General features: G+C 33.3%; 4 non-coding genes across 4 annotated transcripts; all 4 read left to right on the top strand.

Annotated features, from left to right (window-relative positions):
• Window positions 1-637: 637 nt before the first annotated feature.
• Window positions 638-709, top strand: TRNAC-GCA. Its single transcript has one exon. It is a non-coding gene; the product is annotated as a tRNA-Cys (tRNA).
• Window positions 710-2,331: 1,622 nt separating this feature from the next.
• TRNAC-GCA lies at window positions 2,332-2,403 on the top strand. The gene has a single exon. It is a non-coding gene; the product is annotated as a tRNA-Cys (tRNA).
• Window positions 2,404-4,116: 1,713 nt separating this feature from the next.
• Window positions 4,117-4,188, top strand: TRNAC-GCA. Its single transcript has one exon. It is a non-coding gene; the product is annotated as a tRNA-Cys (tRNA).
• Window positions 4,189-5,800: 1,612 nt separating this feature from the next.
• TRNAC-GCA lies at window positions 5,801-5,872 on the top strand. Its single transcript has one exon. It is a non-coding gene; the product is annotated as a tRNA-Cys (tRNA).
• Window positions 5,873-19,068: the final 13,196 nt, after the last annotated feature.

The raw sequence follows: 19,068 nt of genomic DNA, 5'->3' as shown, positions 1-19,068 counted from the left end.
TTCCTCTCGGCTTGTGCCATAATTTCCGGCCTTGCACTCACGAGTTCTTAATCAATAAGTTAAAAATGTTTAGACTTAATCGATGCACGAGAACCATAGAATCGAATAAAACTTTACATAGTCAAGTTTTTGCGTGTGCTCTTAGATTATCAAATATACTAGATAATTGCCTACGCTTTGTGTGGAAAATATTAAAATAACCGACAATTCTTTTACTATAAATTTTTGGCAAGATTGTTTGAAAATCATGTTTCCTTGAGTAAATGCCGAAAATTATGCAAAAGTGAGTTTCTCCTTGTCCTTGTTTTATATGCCAACGTCAACATGATAGCATTGCCATAGGTGACAATAACTATTGCTTCCCTATCGTTTTTCCTTCTTTGGAAAGATTTCTTAAAATAAGTAAATGAATCTTACTACACGTGTTTGCCAAATCGGAACCCTCGTAGGTGTGATTCTGAAATAAGTCTATAGGGTTTTAAAATCAAATACCATTGATTTATGCTTTCTTTTGAGCTTTCTACATTTTAAGAGGAATTACAAGATGGGGTAAGAAAATTTATATTCACATTCAACACTTTCAAACTGACATCAAATTTTTCAATTTTTCACCTTTATGTGATTATAATATTTAAATGGGTCCATAGCTCAGTGGTAGAGCATTTGACTGCAGATCAAGAGGTCACCGGTTTGATCTTGGTTGGGCCCTTTTGATTTGTCTTTTATTCCCCTCTCTCTTTTAGGCCTAGCTCTTTTGGTAAACCGTGTTTTATATTTTTCGGTTTGAATTAGTTAAAATACCAAATGGTCTTCACATAACATCAAATGCATGTTGTTAGAATTCCCCTAAAAAATTTAAAAAATTAAATAAATGTTTTTTATTCAATCGAGATTTTATTAGATACACATTTCTCATTCTCAATTTATGTGTTGAAGATGAGATGCATCATTTCAGAATTTCATTATATCTTTCTATACTTTTCAAGTCTTGCCATTCTGCTATTAAGATGCTTGCTTTATACTTCGATTTTAATGCATTGATAATGCTGGGAAAAATGTTCAACTACACAACGGATAAATAAATAATGAACTTAACATGACTTATTCAACGTTGATCCCGAGAAAAAGCTCTTCCTCTTGGCTTGCGCAATAATTTCCGGCCTTACACTCACAAGTTCTTAATCAATAAGTTGTAAACGTTTAGACTTAATCGATGCACGAGAACCATAGAATAGAATAAAACTTTATATAGTCAGGTTTTTGTGTGTGCTCTTAGATTATCAAATATACTGGATAATTGCCTACGCTTTGTGTGGAAAATATTAAAATAACCGACAATTCTTTTACTATAAAATTTTGGCAAGATTGCTTGAAAATCATGTTTCCTTGAGTAAATGCCAAAAATTATGCAAAAGTGAGCTCCATCTTGTCCTTGTTTTATATGCCAACGTCAACGCGGTAGCATTGCCATAGGTGACAATAACTATTGCTTCCTATCGTTTTCCCATCTTTGGAAAGATTTCTTAAAATAAGTAAATGAATCTTAGTACACATGCTTGCCAAATCGGAACCCGTGGTGATTCAAAAATCTTGCAAATAAGGAAAAAAAAAACATATAGCTGTATGATTTAAAAAAAGGGAATATGATCAGTCAACTCGAGAAGATGGAAAGAAAAATAAAAAAGTCAAAGGAATTAAACATTATTATTACTATTAGAGGAGCGCTATTTCCACCCCCATTATGGCTAAAACACTCATTTTGGTCAATTAATTGACCAAAATATCCTTCTCTCTCTTCAATTTATTGTTTCTTTTTTGTTTTATTTTATCAAAACTATCTTTGTTTCTATAATTTCTTATTTTATTAGTTTCACAATATAAATGTCAAATTACACACAACAAGATATTATCTTATTCTACATCCTCTTATCGTTTTGCTTAGAGAAGGTCGTTAATATTAATTTATAGTCTCATACTTTTAATCCCAAAAGTTACATAGAAGGTTAGAAATTTCTAGCTGTGACGGGCTTATAAACACACAATTAATAATCCATTTTTTTTATCAAATAGTTGTGAGAAGCTTTATTTCAAATTTGAAAATTAAAATTCAATCTATTTATCTAGACGATTTTGACCTCGTAGGTGTGATTCTGAAATAAGTCTATAGGGTTTTAAAATCAAATACCATTGATTTATGCTTTCTTTTGAGCTTTCTACATTTTAAGAGGAATTACAAGATGGGGTAAGAAAATTTATATTCACATTCAACACTTTCAAACTGACATCAAATTTTTTCAATTTTTCACCTTTATGTGATTATAATATTTAAATGGGTCCATAGCTCAGTGGTAGAGCATTTGACTGCAGATCAAGAGGTCACCGGTTTGATCTTGGTTGGGCCCTTTTGATTTGTCTTTTTATTCCCCTCTCTCTTTTAGGCCTAGCTCTTTTGGTAAACCGTGTTTTATATTTTTCAGTTTGAATTAGTTAAAATACCAAATGGTCTTCACATAACATTAAATGCATGTTGTAAGAATTCCCCTAAAAAATTTAAAAAATTAAATAAATGCTTTTTATTCAATCGAGATTTTATTAGATACACATTTCTCATTCTCAATTTATGTGTTGAAGATGAGATGCATCATTTCAGAATTTCATTATATCTTTCTATACTTTTCAAGTTTTGCCATTCAAGAGGCGGGGCACAAGTCTGCAGTGAGTGTAGAGTAGGATTAGAGTAGGACTGACCAAAAAAAAAAAAAAAAAGTCTTGCCATTCTGCTATTAAGATGCTTGCTTTATACTTCGATTTTAATGCATTGATAATGCTGGGAAAAATGTTCAACTACACAACGGATAAATAAATAATGAACCTAACATGACTTATTCAACGTTAATCCCGAGAAAAAGCTCTTCCTCTTGGCTTGCGCAATAATTTCCGGCCTTACACTCACAAGTTCTTAATCAATAAGTTGTAAACGTTTAGACTTAATCGATGCACGAGAACCATAGAATAGAATAAAACTTTATATAGTCAGGTTTTTGTGTGTGCTCTTAGATTATCAAATATACTAGATAATTGCCTACGCTTTGTGTGGAAAATATTAAAATAACCGACAATTCTTTTACTATAAAATTTTGGCAAGATTGCTTGAAAATCATGTTTCCTTGAGTAAATGCCAAAAATTATGCAAAAAGTGAGCTCCATCTTGTCCTTGTTTTATATGCCAACGTCAACGCGGTAGCATTGCCATAGGTGACAATAACTATTGCTTCCCTATCGTTTTCCCATCTTTGGAAAGATTTCTTAAAATAAGTAAATGAATCTTAGTACACATGCTTGCCAAATCAGAACCCGTGGTGATTCAAAAATCTTGCAAATAAGGAAAAAAAAAACATATAGCTGTATGATTTAAAAAAAGGGAATATGATCAGTCAACTCGAGAAGATGGAAAGAAAAATAAAAAAAGTCAAAGGAATTAAACATTATTATTACTATTAGAGGAGCGCTATTTCCACCCCCATTATGGCTAAAACACTCATTTTGGTCAATTAATTGACCAAAATATCCTTCTCTCTCTTCAATTTATTGTTTCTTTTTTGTTTTATTTTATCAAAACTATCTTTGTTTCTATAATTTCTTATTTTATTAGTTTCACAATATAAATGTCAAATTACACACAACAAGATATTATCTTATTCTACATCCTCTTATCGTTTTGCTTAGAGAAGGTCGTTAATATTAATTTATAGTCTCATACTTTTAATCCCAAAAGTTACATAGAAGGTTAGAAATTTCTAGCTGTGACGGGCTTATAAACACACAATTAATAATCCATTTTTTTTATCAAATAGTTGCGGGAAGCTTTATTTCAAATTTGAAAATTAAAATTCAATCTAATTATCTAGCCGATTTTGACCTTGTAGGTGTGTTTTTGAAATAAGTCTGTAGGGTTTTAAAGTCAAATACCATTGATTTATGCTTTCTTTTGAGCTTTCTACATTTTAAGAGGATTTACAAGATGGGGTAAGAAAATTTATATTCACATTCAACACTTTCAAACTGACATCAATTTTTTTTCAATGTTTTCCCTTTATGTGATTATAATATTTAAATGGGTCCATAGCTCAGTGGTAGAGCATTTGACTGCAGATCAAGAGGTCACCGGTTCGATCCCGGTTGGGCCCTTTTGATTTTTCTTTTTATTCCCCTCTCTCTTTTAGGCCTAGCCCTTTTGGTAAACTGTGTTTTACATTTTTCAGTTTGAATTAGTTAAAAGACCAGATAGTCTTGACATAACATTAAATGCATATTGTTAGAATTCCCCCCCAAAAATTTAAAAAATTAAATAAATGCTTTTTATTCAATCGAGATTTTATTAGATACACATTTCTCATTCTCAATTTATGTGTTGAAGATGAGATACTTCATTTCAAAATTTAAGTATATCTTTCTATACTTTTCAAGTCTTACCATTCTACTACTAAGATGCTCAATTTTAATGCATTGATAATGCTGGGAAAAATGTTCAACTATACAACGGATAAATAAATAATGAACCTAACATGACTTATTTGACATTGATCCTGAGGAAATGTGCACTTCCTCTTGGCTTGTGCAATAATTTCCAGCCTTGCACTCACAAGTTCTTAATCAATCAATTATAAAGGTTTAGACTTAATCAATGCACGAGAACCATAGAATATAATAAAACTTTATATAGTCAGGTTTTTGAGTGTGCTCTTAGATTATCAAATATACTAGATAATTGCCTATGTTTTGTGTGGAAAATATTAAAATAACCGACAATTCTTTTACTATAAATTTTTGGTAAGATTGTTTGAAAATCATGTTTCCTTGAGTAAATGCCAAAAATTATGCAAAAGTGAGCTTCTCCTTGTCCTTGTTTTATATGCCAACGTGAACGTGGTAGCATTGCTATATGTGACAATAACTATTGCTTCCCTATCGTTTTCCCTTCTTTGGAAAGATTTCTTAAAATAAGTAAATGAATCTTAGTACACATGCTTGCCTAATCGGAACCCATGGTGATTCAAAAATCTTGCAAATAAGAAAAAAAAAACATATAGCTGTATGATTTGAAAATAGGGAATATCAACAGTCAACTTGAGACGATGGAAAGAAAATTAAAAAAGGTCAAGGGAATTAAACATTATTATTACTATTAGAGGAGCGCTATTTCCACCCCCATTATGGCTAAAACACTCATTTTGGTCAATTAATTGACCAAAATATCCCTCTCTCTTCAATTTATTGTTTATTTTATTTTATTTTATCAAAACTATCTTTGTTTCTATAATTTCTTATTTTATTAGTTTCACAATATAAATGTCAAATTACACCTAACAAGATATTACCTTATTCTACATCCTATTATCGTTTTGCTTAGAGAAGGTCATTAATTTTAATTTATAGTCTCATACTTTTAATCGCAAAAGTTACATAGAAGGTTAGAAATTTCTAGCTATGATGGGCTTATAAACACACAATTAATAATCCATTTTTTTTTATCAAATAGTTGCGGGAAGCTTTATTTCAAATTTGAAAATTAAAATTCAATCTAATTATCTAGCTGATTTGGACCTTGTAGGTGTGTTTCTAAAATAAGTCTTTAGGGTTTTACAATTAAATACCATTGATTTATGCTTTCTTTTGAGCTTTCTACATTTTAAGAGGAATTACAAGATGGGGTAGAAAATTTATATTCACATTCAACACTTTCAAACTGACATCAAATTTTTTCAATTTTTTCCCCTTTATGTGATTATATTGTTTAAATGGGTCCATAGCTCAGTGGTAGAGCATTTGACTGCAGATCAAGAGGTCACCGGTTCGATCCCGGTTGTGCCCTTTTGATTTTTCTTTTTATTCCCCTCTCTCTTTTAGGCCTAGCCCTTTTGGTAAACCGTGTTTTATATTTTTTGGTTTGAATTAGTTAAAATACTAGATGGTCTTGACATAACATTAAATGCATGTTCTTAGAATTCCCCTAAAAAAATATAAAAATTAAATAAATGCTCTTTATTCAATTGAGATTTTATTATATACACATTTCTCATTCTCAATTTATGTGTTGAAGATGAGATGCATCATTTCAGAATTTCATGATATCTTTCTATACTTTTCAAGTCTTGCCATTCTGCTACTAAGGTGCTCACTTTTCACTTCGATTTTAATGCATTGATAATGCTGGGAAAATTGTTCAACTACACAATGGATAAATAAATAATGAACCTGACATGACTTATTCAACATTGATCCTAAGGAAATGTGCTCTTCCTCTTGGCTTGCGCAATAATTTCTGGCTTTAGACTCACAAGTTCTTAATCAATAAGTTGTAAACGTTTAGACTTAATCGATGCACGAGAACCATAGAATATAATAAAACTTTATATAGTCAGGTTTTTGTGTGTAATCTTAGATTATCAAATATACTAGATAATTGCCTACGCTTTTGTGTGTGTGGAAAATATTAAAATAACCAACAATTCTTTTACTATAAATTTAATCACAAGATATTATCTTATTCTACATCCTATTATTGTTTTGCTTAGAGAAGGTCGTTAATTTAAATTTATAGTCTCATACTTTTAATCGCAAAAGTTACATAGAAGGTTATAAATTTCTAGCTATGACGGGCTTATAAACACACAATTAATAATCCATTTTTTTTAACAAATAGTTGCGGGAAGCTTTATTTCAAATTTGAAAAATTAAAATTCAATCTAATTATCTAGCCAATTTTGACCTTGTAGGTGTGTTTCTGGAATAAGTCTGTAGGGTTTTAAAGTCAAACACCATTGACTTATGCTTTCTTTTGAGCTTTCTACATTTTAGGAGGAAATACAAGATGGCATAGAAAATTTATTTTCACATTCAATACTTTCAAACTCACGTCAAATTTTTTCCAGGGAAAGTTTTAAGCATATTTTAAAGCTTTGATTCACTTGATATGAGATTGAATCTAATATTGATTTTAATTGCTTTCTTCAAAATATGAGTAGAACAGTAAGAAGTTTCAATTTTTCCCCTTTATGTGATTATCTTTTGTTTTTTTTTGGTAAAGTTTATGTGATTATCTTTTGTTAATATTTAAATATGATTTGAATATAAATATGTTTGACATTTTGATCATGTTTCTAACAAATTCACATTCTCCATATTTTGATCAATTATTCTTTTCCATTTTTTTATTAAGATTGGCAAAATATTAAATTTAATTAAATTTTTACTCTGAAACATATTTTTGCTCACACTATTCCAAAAAAAAAAAAAAGACAACTAATTGTGTGTTCACAAGCTATTATTAATAGAAATTTCCTTTGATTGAAATTTTAAGTCTATAAATTAAAATTGGCAACATTCTCTAGGGAAATGGATAAAAAGTTGCATTGTAAACTTTCCCTAGAAATTTTAAGCAAAATGAGCCATTTTGAGTAATTTAAAAGTGAGACTAAGCTGTTGTGGAAAAGAGGCGCTTAACAGGAAGTCCTTTGTATGTGGAGAATACAAGAAATCCAATTCTTACAATAAGGAGGATGCAAGTCTGCTCATGTAGAATCCTATGCGCCATTCTTAAATTTTTTGTAATTATATTGATTCAATCATAAACCTTAAGAATACATTGTTGTTATACATTCATTTATACACATCTGTGTGAAGCTAGTAGTAGTTGAGGACACCTTCTTTATACAAAAGTGGAGGAATGATAAGTGTTGGATTGGTGATAACCACACAAGATTTTTCTTGCGGTGTGAGTAAAGCAAAATATACAAAGAGTACATTGAGTTATTATATCGAGAAAAAAGATAGAAATGTTCATGCAACTTTGATCATCTTTAGGGGGTAGAATTATATCGGTCCATACCATAAATACAAATTTTTCTATGTTGATACATTTCAATAAGTGTGGGTAAGTATACAAAAACTATTGATAAAAAATGATAGGTGAATTTTTTTTTCCAAGTAACTTGTTGGTGATTTATCAGATTACCAATTTTCTTTTCGTAGTTTATGTATTACTAATTTTTATACTAACCTACCTACTTTTATTTGTAAAAGTTACTAACACTTTGAATTTACTAATTCTTGCATGAAATTAACCCAAATTAGACAAAAATCACCAAGCTTATTCAAATTAATTTACCACTAGTTCTAGGTTACCAATTCCTACCAGAGTCACTTACTAATATTTAATGTTTTTTTTTCTATGATCAACTTTTCTATTGAGTTACCAACTTTATTTGCCTTAGTTAGCAATCCCTTACCTTTATTGCTCTTTTTAGAGATTACCAACCTAAATTAGCATGATTATTATTTTTGTCTTCTGCTAAATTCTCACGTAGTGTTGAGTTACCAACTCTTTTTTTAATTACTTGTTAATATTTTTTTTCCTATTTGCCAAAATTTCTTATAATTTACACAATTTTTATTTGCATTCTTAGCAATGTTTTTAATTTACCATCTCTTTTTATAAATTGTGTACCTTTATTGGAGTTACCAAGTAAATTACATACCTTTATCAACTCTTTACTCGATTAAATTATGGGATAATTTGGGATATCAACTTTAGTTTGAGGTATTTACCAATTTATTTTTCTTTCAATTTTTCAATTCTTTTACCAATTTTTACATATCTTTCTCAACTATGCATTAATTTACCAATTCAAATGTGACTCTACTAACTTTAATTAAATTAATTTGTCAGCAACTTCTCTTCGAGCAAGTTATCAATTAGTTCAGAGTTATCCATTCTCACTCAAGTTAACTATGGCCATTTATTTATTTTATTTTATTAATTATTAGGTTACTTAATCAATGGTTAGCTTCCTAATGAAGGTGGGTAACTTCATAAGGTAGTTGGTAAATTTAAGGCAAAAAGTAAGAAAGGTAAAAAAAGTTGGTAAAAGATAAGAATTTTTTTCCAATAAACAGAAATTATAACTTGGAAAAAAAAACATTGATAACTCACTCAAATAAGAGTTATTATAGTAAAACTAGTTGATAACATAAACTTCGAAAATTAGGGTTGTGAGTAAATTAAATAAATTGGTAACTTACTAGCAGTTGGTAAATTTAAAGGAAAAAAAAAAATTATCATTGTAAATAACTCAAATGAGAGTAGCTAACTCAAAGCTAGTTGGTAACATAATTGGAGAAAAATTGGCAAGCCACAAAAAGGATTGGTAATTTCTTATAGTTGATTACTTTCTAAACCCTTTTTTTAAGAAAGAAGAGTAGAGCTTTTGTATAAGATATGAGAGAAGTTGGTAACTAAAGGTTGGGAATTTCATATAATAGTTTTAAATTTAAGGCGGTGGCAAGAAAGGTAAATTAAATTTAATAAAAGACAAGAGAAGCTTTAACTATATGATACGACGAAGTTGGCAATTAAAAAACGAAATAAATGTTGATAACTAATTCAAATAAGAAATACTATCATAGAAATTGTTGATAACATATCTTAGAAAAGTAGGGTTGTTAAGCATGGCAAAGAAAAGTGGTAACTCAATAGAAAATTTGGTAAAGTTGAAAAAAAAAAATCAATGGTAAGTTAGTTAAACGAGAGTTGCTAATCTATAATTAGTTAGTAATATAATAGGAGAAAAGTTAGGAAGTCACACAAAAAAAAATTGGTAATTTCATGTAATAGTTACTAAATTTAAGGCGTTACCATGAAAGGGAAATAAAAATTGATAAAGAATAAGAGAATTTCTTTTGTTAGAGAGAAGAAAAGTATGTAATCTGAAAAAATAAAAATAAACGGTGGTAACTAATGAAAATAATTGTTAGTAACACAAAACTAATTGATAACTTAGTTAGCAATCACTCCATTTGAGAATAGTAATTTTTAAAAAGAGATGATAAATTCAAAATGTCAGTAAACAATGCAAACCTAATAACTAAATGCAAAAGTTGGTAATTTTTTTATTTTTATTTATAAAATCAAACTTCAGTAAGCAACCTAAATGAGAGTTGATAATACAAAATAATGTGGTAACCTAATTGGAGAGAAGTTGGTCAGCTAGTCTAACTAAAGTATCGATAATTTTATATGATAGTTGGTAGATTTAATGAGTTGGTAACAAAGTTAAATAAAAAGTTATAGAATTGGTGGGTCTAGGATTGAGTTTTGGTGTTATTAAAATATATATTGAATGAGGAGCTCTTGGTGATGATAGTGGTTTTTCTACTAGTAGTCATTATAGTGAGAGTGAGAACTATAAGGATAGTGAACCAAAGCAAGATCCTGATACATTATCTTGAGTGATGATGACTACATTCTCGGTGGTGGTAACGAAGATTTCTTTCTTGCCAGGCGAATAAGAAGAGAGGCTGACTACTATTGCTATTACTAATATAGTTGCTGTTAACATTCTTGAAAATGAGGATGAGGGTGAAAATGATGGAGACGGTTGATCTAGAAGAAGGAGATGAGAATTTGAGCGCTCCCAACTCTGATGGAGATGAAGAAGTCTTTCACTAAAGAAGATCAAAAACCATTAAATATGACCCCAAATCTGATCATAAAGACATACAATTTAAAGTAGGAATGAGATTTGCCTCACGTGCTCAATTCAAGAAAGCTATGCGACTTTACGCAATCATAAACGGATTTAACATTGGATGGAAGAAGAGTGAAGTGAAAAAAAAAATGGATGGTAGGTGTGAGAGTAGCTATGAATGGAGAGCTTATGCTAGTTGGATGCAGAGTGAGAAGACTTTCATCATAAAGACGGTTGGAAAAGAACATACTTGTCCTAGGAGCATGAGAAATAAGAATGCATTGTATATATGGCTTGCGAAGTAGTTCGTGCCTAATATTAGAGCTAACTTGAAGTATACAACATCACAAATGCAGGCAGATGCAATGGAGATGTGGGCATTGACACTAAATAGAATGATTTGTGATAGAGCGATTACTAAAGCTATTGAAATTATTAGAGGTCCATTTGTTGAGCAATACAAGTTGTTGCATTCTTATAAGGCTAAGTTGATTCGATGTAGTTAGAATAGCACATTTGACTTGGAAGTTGGACGATATAATACGTTCAAAAGATTCTATGTGTGCTTCATAGAATTGAAAGAGGCTTTTCTAGCAAGCTGTAGACAAGTAATTGGATTGGATGGATGCTTTACAAAGACTTTAATTAGGGGGATGTTGCTTTGTGCTATTGGTAGAGATGGAAACAACCAAATGCTTCCAATTGCATGGGCTGTTGTTGAAGCTGAGACCAAAGAATTTTGGAGTTGGTTCCTCAAGCTACTAGTAAAAGACTTGAATGTGGGACAAGGTATTGGCTGGACCTTTATGAGCGATCAACAGAAGGTAAGATTGTGCACAAGCTTTGCTAATAAAGTATTTGTTGTTTGTAGACTAATTATTTGCATGTCAAATAATGTGTTGTAGGGTCTGCTCAATGCAATTTCTAAACTCTCTCCATGAGTAGAGCATAGGAATTGTGCTCGGCACATTTATGCCAACTAGAAAAAAACTATACAAAGGAGAAACATTTAGGAATTGCTTTTGGAGAGCTGCATATTCAACATGCAAGGCAGATTTCAATATGGTAGTAAAAGAAATGAAGGAAGAGTCTATTCATGCATACTTCATGAGACAGGTCTAGAACACTTTTGCAAGGCATTCATTAAGTGTGGACAAAATTGCAATGCTAGTGAGAACAATTTGAGCGAGACATTCAACGCATATATATGTAGAGAAAGGGAATTTCCCATTGTTGATATGTTAGAGGGCATAAGAAAATTACTTATTGTAAGAATGTATGAGAAAAGCCAATTGATGGTTAGTTTCAGAGATGAGATCTGTCCAAGTATCATATTGAAGATTGAGGAGGAAAAGATGAAGTCTAGGTTTTGCATTCCAATGCCATCTACGGCTTCCAGATTTGAAGTTGAAGTAAATGATGATACTTTTATGGTTGATTTGAATGATAAGACATGTACTTGCAGAGACAGTGGAATATATCGAGGATATTATGCAACCATGCTATCTCATGCATCAACTTCATGAAGTGTAACTAAAATGATTATGTAGCTGATTGTTTCAAGAAAGCTGCGTATGAGCGCAATCAATTTGCATTACCTACCTTGAATGAAAAGAAAATGTGGCCAACGAATAGTGAAGAGCCTTTATTGCCTCCGCCATTCAAAAAGCTTCTAGTTTGGCCCAATAAAGATAGGAAGAGACCCAATGGTGAGAAGAAATATGATGAGAAAAGCAAAAGAATGAAGAAGCCAAGGGCCACCAACACTAACTCTACTAAAATATCAAAATTTGGTATTACCATGAAATGCTCTAATTGTCATGGTATTGGACACAACATGACAACATGCCCCCAACCTCTGGCACCTATCCAAATTAAACTACCCGTAAGGAAATTCAAACACAAATGTGATACATTTTCACTTAGAATACCTTATATATGTCTATTATATAGGGCAAAAGAGGTGGGCCAAGGAAGCATCCAAAGCAACTAACCATTAAAGGAGGGGCATCAAACAAACAAAGTGAAAGTACCTCAGCTGGATCTATAACGGGACAATCAAATATTGTCAATTGTGAGGAGAGAATGGTGAGTAGGCTAGTAGTAGAATTCATATGGTTTTTGATAATACCAAAGTAAAATGTTAATATGGTTTGTCTTCTTATAGGTTCTACAAGGATATCAATTTTACGTATCTGAAGCCGTTAGAAACTCATATTTGAGGGTGAGCATTTTATTTTTGTTAAGCATTTTTTAATCCGCTATGATTAGTGTAATAAGATTATGTTTTTCCCTCAATTTTTAGATGCCTAGCGGTAATATAGTATAAGAAATTCGTCAATGTTGTGCAAATCATACAATGGATCTTTCAAGCCAAGTTTCTAGACGCCTAAAACTGAACAATCTCAAAATGAAGCAAGGCAATGAACCTGTAGGGATAGTTGGATTTTAGGTGTAAAGCTTGTCCTGTAAAGGTTGTTGGTGGTGTTGTTGTTATTATTATGGTATTTGATATAGAACATGCTTTTGGACCTCTATTGTTTCGTGTGGATTTGCCTTTTTTGGCTAGTTGGTTGGTTGGTGTCTAGGATAAAGGTGCTTTGTAAAGCTTATTCAAGTCTAGTGTGAAGGCTATTTTGTAAAGCTATTCCAAAGATGTATTGATCTGTGGTTTGAATTTTGTTTTCTCCATTTTGTGTAGATGATGTTATTTGCATTTTGATGATGAATTTGGTCGATTGCATATGGCTTGTATGCTGGAACTCTCTCTCTCTCTCTCTCTCTCTCTCTCTCTCCTTCTATGCCTATTTTGATGAAAAGTATATTGCTTCTGGGTCATTATGAATAGCACTTCTTTTGTATATTTGCACATGCAATCTGTCCATCTTTTAGTTAATGGACATCCTCTGTCACACAAGAATAAAGTGCATATTTGGTAGTCTTTGAATAGTCTTTTAATAATGATTCCGATAGAAAGAAAAAAAATCAAGTATTAATGATATGGAGGCAATGTTAGAGTAATCCAGAAAATAAAATTGATTGCGCATCACAACTCGATCAATTTTGGGAAAATTGAAGGAGGGTAAATGTCTCACATGTGTACTAGTTTAATGTTTTTTTATGATCTAAAAAATTAATTTAGGATAAATTTGTCATAAATATACTAGTTTGGGATAAATTTGTTGTAAATATACCAGTTTAGGATTTTTAGTAATATTAAACTTATGAATTTCCACATGGCTTGCCACGTCAGCAACCACATCAGCAAAGTTAACAGCAAAATCTAATAGAAGTTGACGAAGGGTAGATTTATCTAGTTTGGGGTTTTTGGTGATTAAAAAAATAGTTTTTGGTAAATTTGTCATAAGTGTACCGGTTTAGGGTTTTTCATAGTATTAACCCATAAAAAAAATGTGGTGAATTCCAAAAAAATATATAAATACTAATGAGTAACTCAAATACAAGTTGGAATAAAATAATATTCTTAAGTCACACAAATAAATGCTAGTAATTTCTGTAAACAAGTTTGAAAATTTAAGGCACTTGAAAGAAAGATTAATAAAAGTTGGCAAACGATCGCAAAATTCTGTAAAAAAAAAAAAATAATAAGTGATGTAAATGAGAATTGATAGCTCAAAAGAATTGTTAAGTTAATTGTTGATGTATCAAGACTGCACGTGCTGTTTTTTTTCTCTTTTTTGTTTTGTTTTGTTTGGTGTCCTGTTTTTTAGGAGTTGATTAGTCAATCTTATCTTCTAGGAGTAGTTAGCTGCACGTATCTTAGATATTCTGATCTGTTGCTGATTTTGTGGATCAAGCAAGCCGTTAGTCGGCGACGTGGGTTTGTAGTTACGTTCTAGTATGTATTTTGAACATGTTTTTCAGTTTTTTTTTCTGAACACGACGCTCTGCTTCTGCTGTAAACTTGTTCTCTGCTTCTGCTGTAAAACTCCTTTTTTCTGTTCTTTTTGCTGTCTACGTGTTCTTTGTTCTTATCCAAAAAAAAAAAGGAAAACAACACTGGTATCAGAGCTCTCTTGATCTTAAGGGGCTGTGAGTGACTTGTGAGATTGATTGAGAGGTGTGTCTGCATCCATAGAAGTTAAAAGCAAGATGGAGGCAGGATCAAGTGGTTTTTCAGCAATGGCTCCACCAGCGTTTGATGGAGAAAATTATCAAGCCTGGGCAGTGAGAATGCGAGCCTATCTAGAGGGTTGTGATTTTTGGGAAGCTGTGGAACAAGATTATGAAGTTGCTCCCCTTCCCGACAATCCAACCATCAATCAAATCAAGTTTCACAAGGAGAGGACGACAAGGAAAGCAAAGGCAAAGTCTTGTTTATATGCTGCTGTCTCACCTACCATTTTCAGCAGAATTATGGCTTGTGAATCAGCCAAAGCTATTTGGGACTTCCTCAAAGGTGAGTATCAAGGAGATGAGAGGATCAGAAGCATGAAGGGGCTAAATCTGATCACGGGAAGTCGAGAGACTGCAGATGAAGGAGTCTGAGACAATTAAGGAGTATTCTGGTAAGTTGATAAGCATTGCAAATCAGGCAAGAGTTCTAGGCACTGAACTCTCTGATAATAGGCTAGTGCAGAAGATTCTTGTCTCCTTGCCCGAAAGGTTTGAGGCAACCATTGCCTCTTTGGAGAATACCAAGGATTTGTCTCAGATTAAGTTGGCAGAATTGCTAAGTGCTTTGCAAGCACAAGAGCAGAGGAGGTTAATGAGGGTGGAAGGAAGTGTAGAAGGAGCTTTGCCGGCCAAAGAATAGTAGAATGTAGGAGGAAAAGTTAACAAGTGGAAATGGAAGAAAGGAAATGGCAGTAGTGGTTCAGAAGCTGCTGCGGGGAGAGAATAGTGCGAGCAACTCCAAGAACAATTGGGGAAGATATTCCTCATGTCAGCACTGTGGAAAAAAAAATCATCCACACTTTAGGTGTTGGAAGAGGCCAGATGTTAGGTGCAGAAAGTGTCATAAGCTTGGACACATTGAGAAGTTCTGCAAAGAGAAGAGAGATCAGCAGTAGGGTGAGGCACATGCTGCAGTTCAGCAAGAGGTAGATCAACTGTTTGTTGCCTCTTGTTTCTCCTCTAGTACTCCATGTGATAGTTGGCTTGTTGATAGTGGTTGCACAAACCATATGACAATTGATGAAACGCTGTTTATAAACCTTGACAAATCGTTGAAGTTAAGAGTGAGGATTGGGAATGGGGAGTACTTAGAAGTGAAAGGTAAAGGGACTGTAGCAATGGAGAGTTGTGCTGGAACTAAGCTGATTTCTGATGTGATGTATGTGCCTAAAATTGATCAGAATTTGCTGAGTGTGGGGCAGTTGGTAGAAAAGGGTTTAAGGTGATATTTGAAGAGGAGAAGTGTTTGATCTTTGACTCCAATGGTCAGGAGTTGTTCAAGATAAAAATGCAGCATAAAAGTTTTTCTTTGAATCCTCTTGAGAAGGAGCAGATGGCATTCAAGTGTCAGGCTAATGATTTAGAATTATGGCACAAGAGGTTGGGGCACTTTCATCATAAAGGCCTGCTGTTCATGCAGAGGAATGAAATGGCAACCGGGTTACCAAACCTGGAGGAGCAGATCACAAGGTGCAAAGCTTGTTTGCTAGGCAAGCGAGACAAGACTTCCCTTCAAGAAATCCACTTGGAGAGCGACGAAAAGCTGCGGCTGATTCATACGGATCTATGTGGTCCACAAGTGATTCCTTCACTAAATGGCAGCAGGTATTTCATTATTTTCATTGATGATTATACTAGAATGTGCTGGATTTACTTTATGAAGCAAAAGTCAGAAGTTGCTGAGGTATTTCTAAAGTTTAAGAAATGGGTTGAGAACCAAAGTGGCTGCAAGATTCAGGTCATTAGATCTGATAATGGAACAGAATACACTTCACAGAGGTTTAAATCTTTTTGTGAAGAGGCTGGAATTGAACATCAATTTACTGCTCCTTACTCTGCACAGCAAAATGGAGTTAGTGAGAGGAAGAATAGAACCATTATGGAGATGACTAGGTATTTGCTTTATGAGAAGAGTCTACCAAAAGAGTTTTGGGCAGAAGCAGCAAGCACATCAATTTTTCTACTGAATAGATTACCTACGAGGGTATTGGAGATGAAGACACCCTTTGAAGCTTGGTTTGATGTCAAGCCAATTCTAAGAAATTTGAAGGTGTTTGGCTGTTTGTGTTTTTCTCATATTCCACATGTCAAGAGAGACAAGTTGGGAGAGAAAGCTGAACCTGGGATCTTTGTTGGCTACTGATTTAGTATCAAAAGCTTACAGGATCTATCAACCACAGACAAGGAAGGTGATCACTAGCAGGGATGTTCAGTTCCTAGAAGATGAGAAATGTGATTGGACAAATGAGCCACAAGGCAAACACAAAGAGGTCTCATTGGAACCTGACGAACTGGTGGATGATGTTCCAGTTAGAGGTACTAGATCTTTGACTGATATATATCAAAGGTGTAGTGTGGCTGTTTTGGAACCCTGGGTTATGAGGAAGCTAAAACGATCGAGAGGTGGATGAATGCAATGAAGGAAGAGTTGGCTATGATAGAAAAGAACCATACATGAGAGATAGTGGAGAGGCCTCAAGATAGGAAGGTGATTGGAGTAAAATGGGTTTTCAAGACCAAATTTAATCCTGATGGCTCAGTGAATAAGCATAAGGCCAGGTTGGTGGTGAAGGGATATGCACAGATTTGGGGGAGTTGATTTCTCGAAACCTTTGCTCTGTGGCAAGACTTGATACAATTAGAATGATTCTTGCTTTGGCAGCTCAACAAGGATGGAAGGTATATCAGTTAGATGTGAAATCTGCATTTTTGAATGGAGTGTTGCAGGAGGAGATTTATGTTGAGCAACCAGAAGGCTTTGTCACACCAGGCCAGGAGGAGAAAGTTTATTTGTTGAGAAAGGCTCTTTATGGCTTGAGGCAAGCTCCTAGAGCATGGTACAGTAAGATGGATGAGCACTTGTTGGGCCTAGGTTTCAAGAAAAGCCTTAGTGAATCCACTCTATATGTTAAGAAGTTAGTATCTGACTTAGTGGTGGTGTCTCTTTATGTGGATGATATGCTGGTGACAGGGAGTAATAGTGCTCAGATTACTGCATTTAAGCAAGAGATGATGAAGATGTTCGAAATGACTGATCTTGGTGAGATGTCATATTTTCTAGGAATGGAAGTTAAGCAGACTCATAATGAAGTTTTTATCTGTCAAAAGAAGTATTTGAAGGAGATCCTAAGGAGATTCAACATGGAGGAGTGCAAGAGTGTGAGTACTCCAATGGGTCATAAGGAAAAGCTTCAAAAGGAGGATGGATCAGCACCTGCAGATGAAAGAGTTTATAGAAGTTTGATTGGCTGTCTTATGTATCTCACGCAACTAGGCCGGACATAATGTTTCTGTAAGTGTCTTATCTAGATTTCTCAATTGTGCAAGTGAGTTGCATATGGTAGCTGCAAAGAGGGTATTGAGGTACTTGAGAAGTACTCTTTCATATGGGATTAAGTTTTGTAGAGTTCAGGAGTTTAAGTTGCAGGGGTATTCTGATAGTGATTGGGCAGGATCAATGGATGATATGAGGAGCACTTCAGGTTATTGCTATACATTTGGGTCGGCATGTTTTTCTTGGTGTTCAAAGAAGCAGGAAATAGTGGCTCAATCAACTGCAGAAGCTGAGTTCATTGCAGCTACTGCAACTGTGAATCAAGCATTATGGTTGAAGAAGCTAATGGATGATCTGCATATGCAGCAAGAAGAAGATATAGAAGTGTTTGTGGATAATCAAGCTACTTTGGCCATTTCACAAAATCCGGTATTTCATGGAAGAACAAAGCATTTTAAGGTCAAGTTTTACTTCTTGAGAGAAGTGCAAAAGGCTGAAGAGGTGAAACTGGTGTACTGCAATTCAAAAAACCAAATTGCAGATATATTCACGAAGTCATTTCATGTTGGTCGATTTGAACTTCTCAGGGCAAAGCTAGGAGTGTGCAGTACTTGATCCAGGAGGAGAGTGTTGATGTATCAAGACTGCACGTGCTGTTTTTTCTCTTTTTTGTTTTGTTTTGTTTGGTGTCCTGTTTTTTAGGAGTTGGTTAGTCAATCTTATCTCCTAGGAGTAGTTAGCTGCACGTATCTTAGATATTCTGATCTATTGCTGATTTTGTGGATCAAGCAAGCCGTTAGTCGGCGACATGGGTTTGTAGTTACGTTCTAGTATGCATTTTGAACATGTTTTTCAGTTTTTTTTTTTTTTTCTGAACACGACACTCTACTTCTGCTGTAAACTTGTTCTCTGCTTCTGCTGTAAAACTCCTTTTTTCTGTTCTTTTTGCTGTCTACGTGTTCTCTGTTCTTATCAAAAAAAAGAAAGGAAAACAACATTAATCATGAAGAATTTGGAAAGTCCTTCGAATAAAAAATTGATAAATTCTTATTAAAATCGGTAAATTCTAAGCGTTGATAAGAAAAACAAGTAGAAGAGTTGATATTTTCATAAATGCATCAGTAAGCGACA

Source organism: Eucalyptus grandis, chromosome 11, assembly GCF_016545825.1.
Source record: "Eucalyptus grandis isolate ANBG69807.140 chromosome 11, ASM1654582v1, whole genome shotgun sequence".
In the NCBI taxonomy this organism is placed as follows: Eukaryota; Viridiplantae; Streptophyta; class Magnoliopsida; order Myrtales; family Myrtaceae; genus Eucalyptus; species Eucalyptus grandis.
This window is presented reverse-complemented; position numbering and strand designations above follow the sequence as displayed.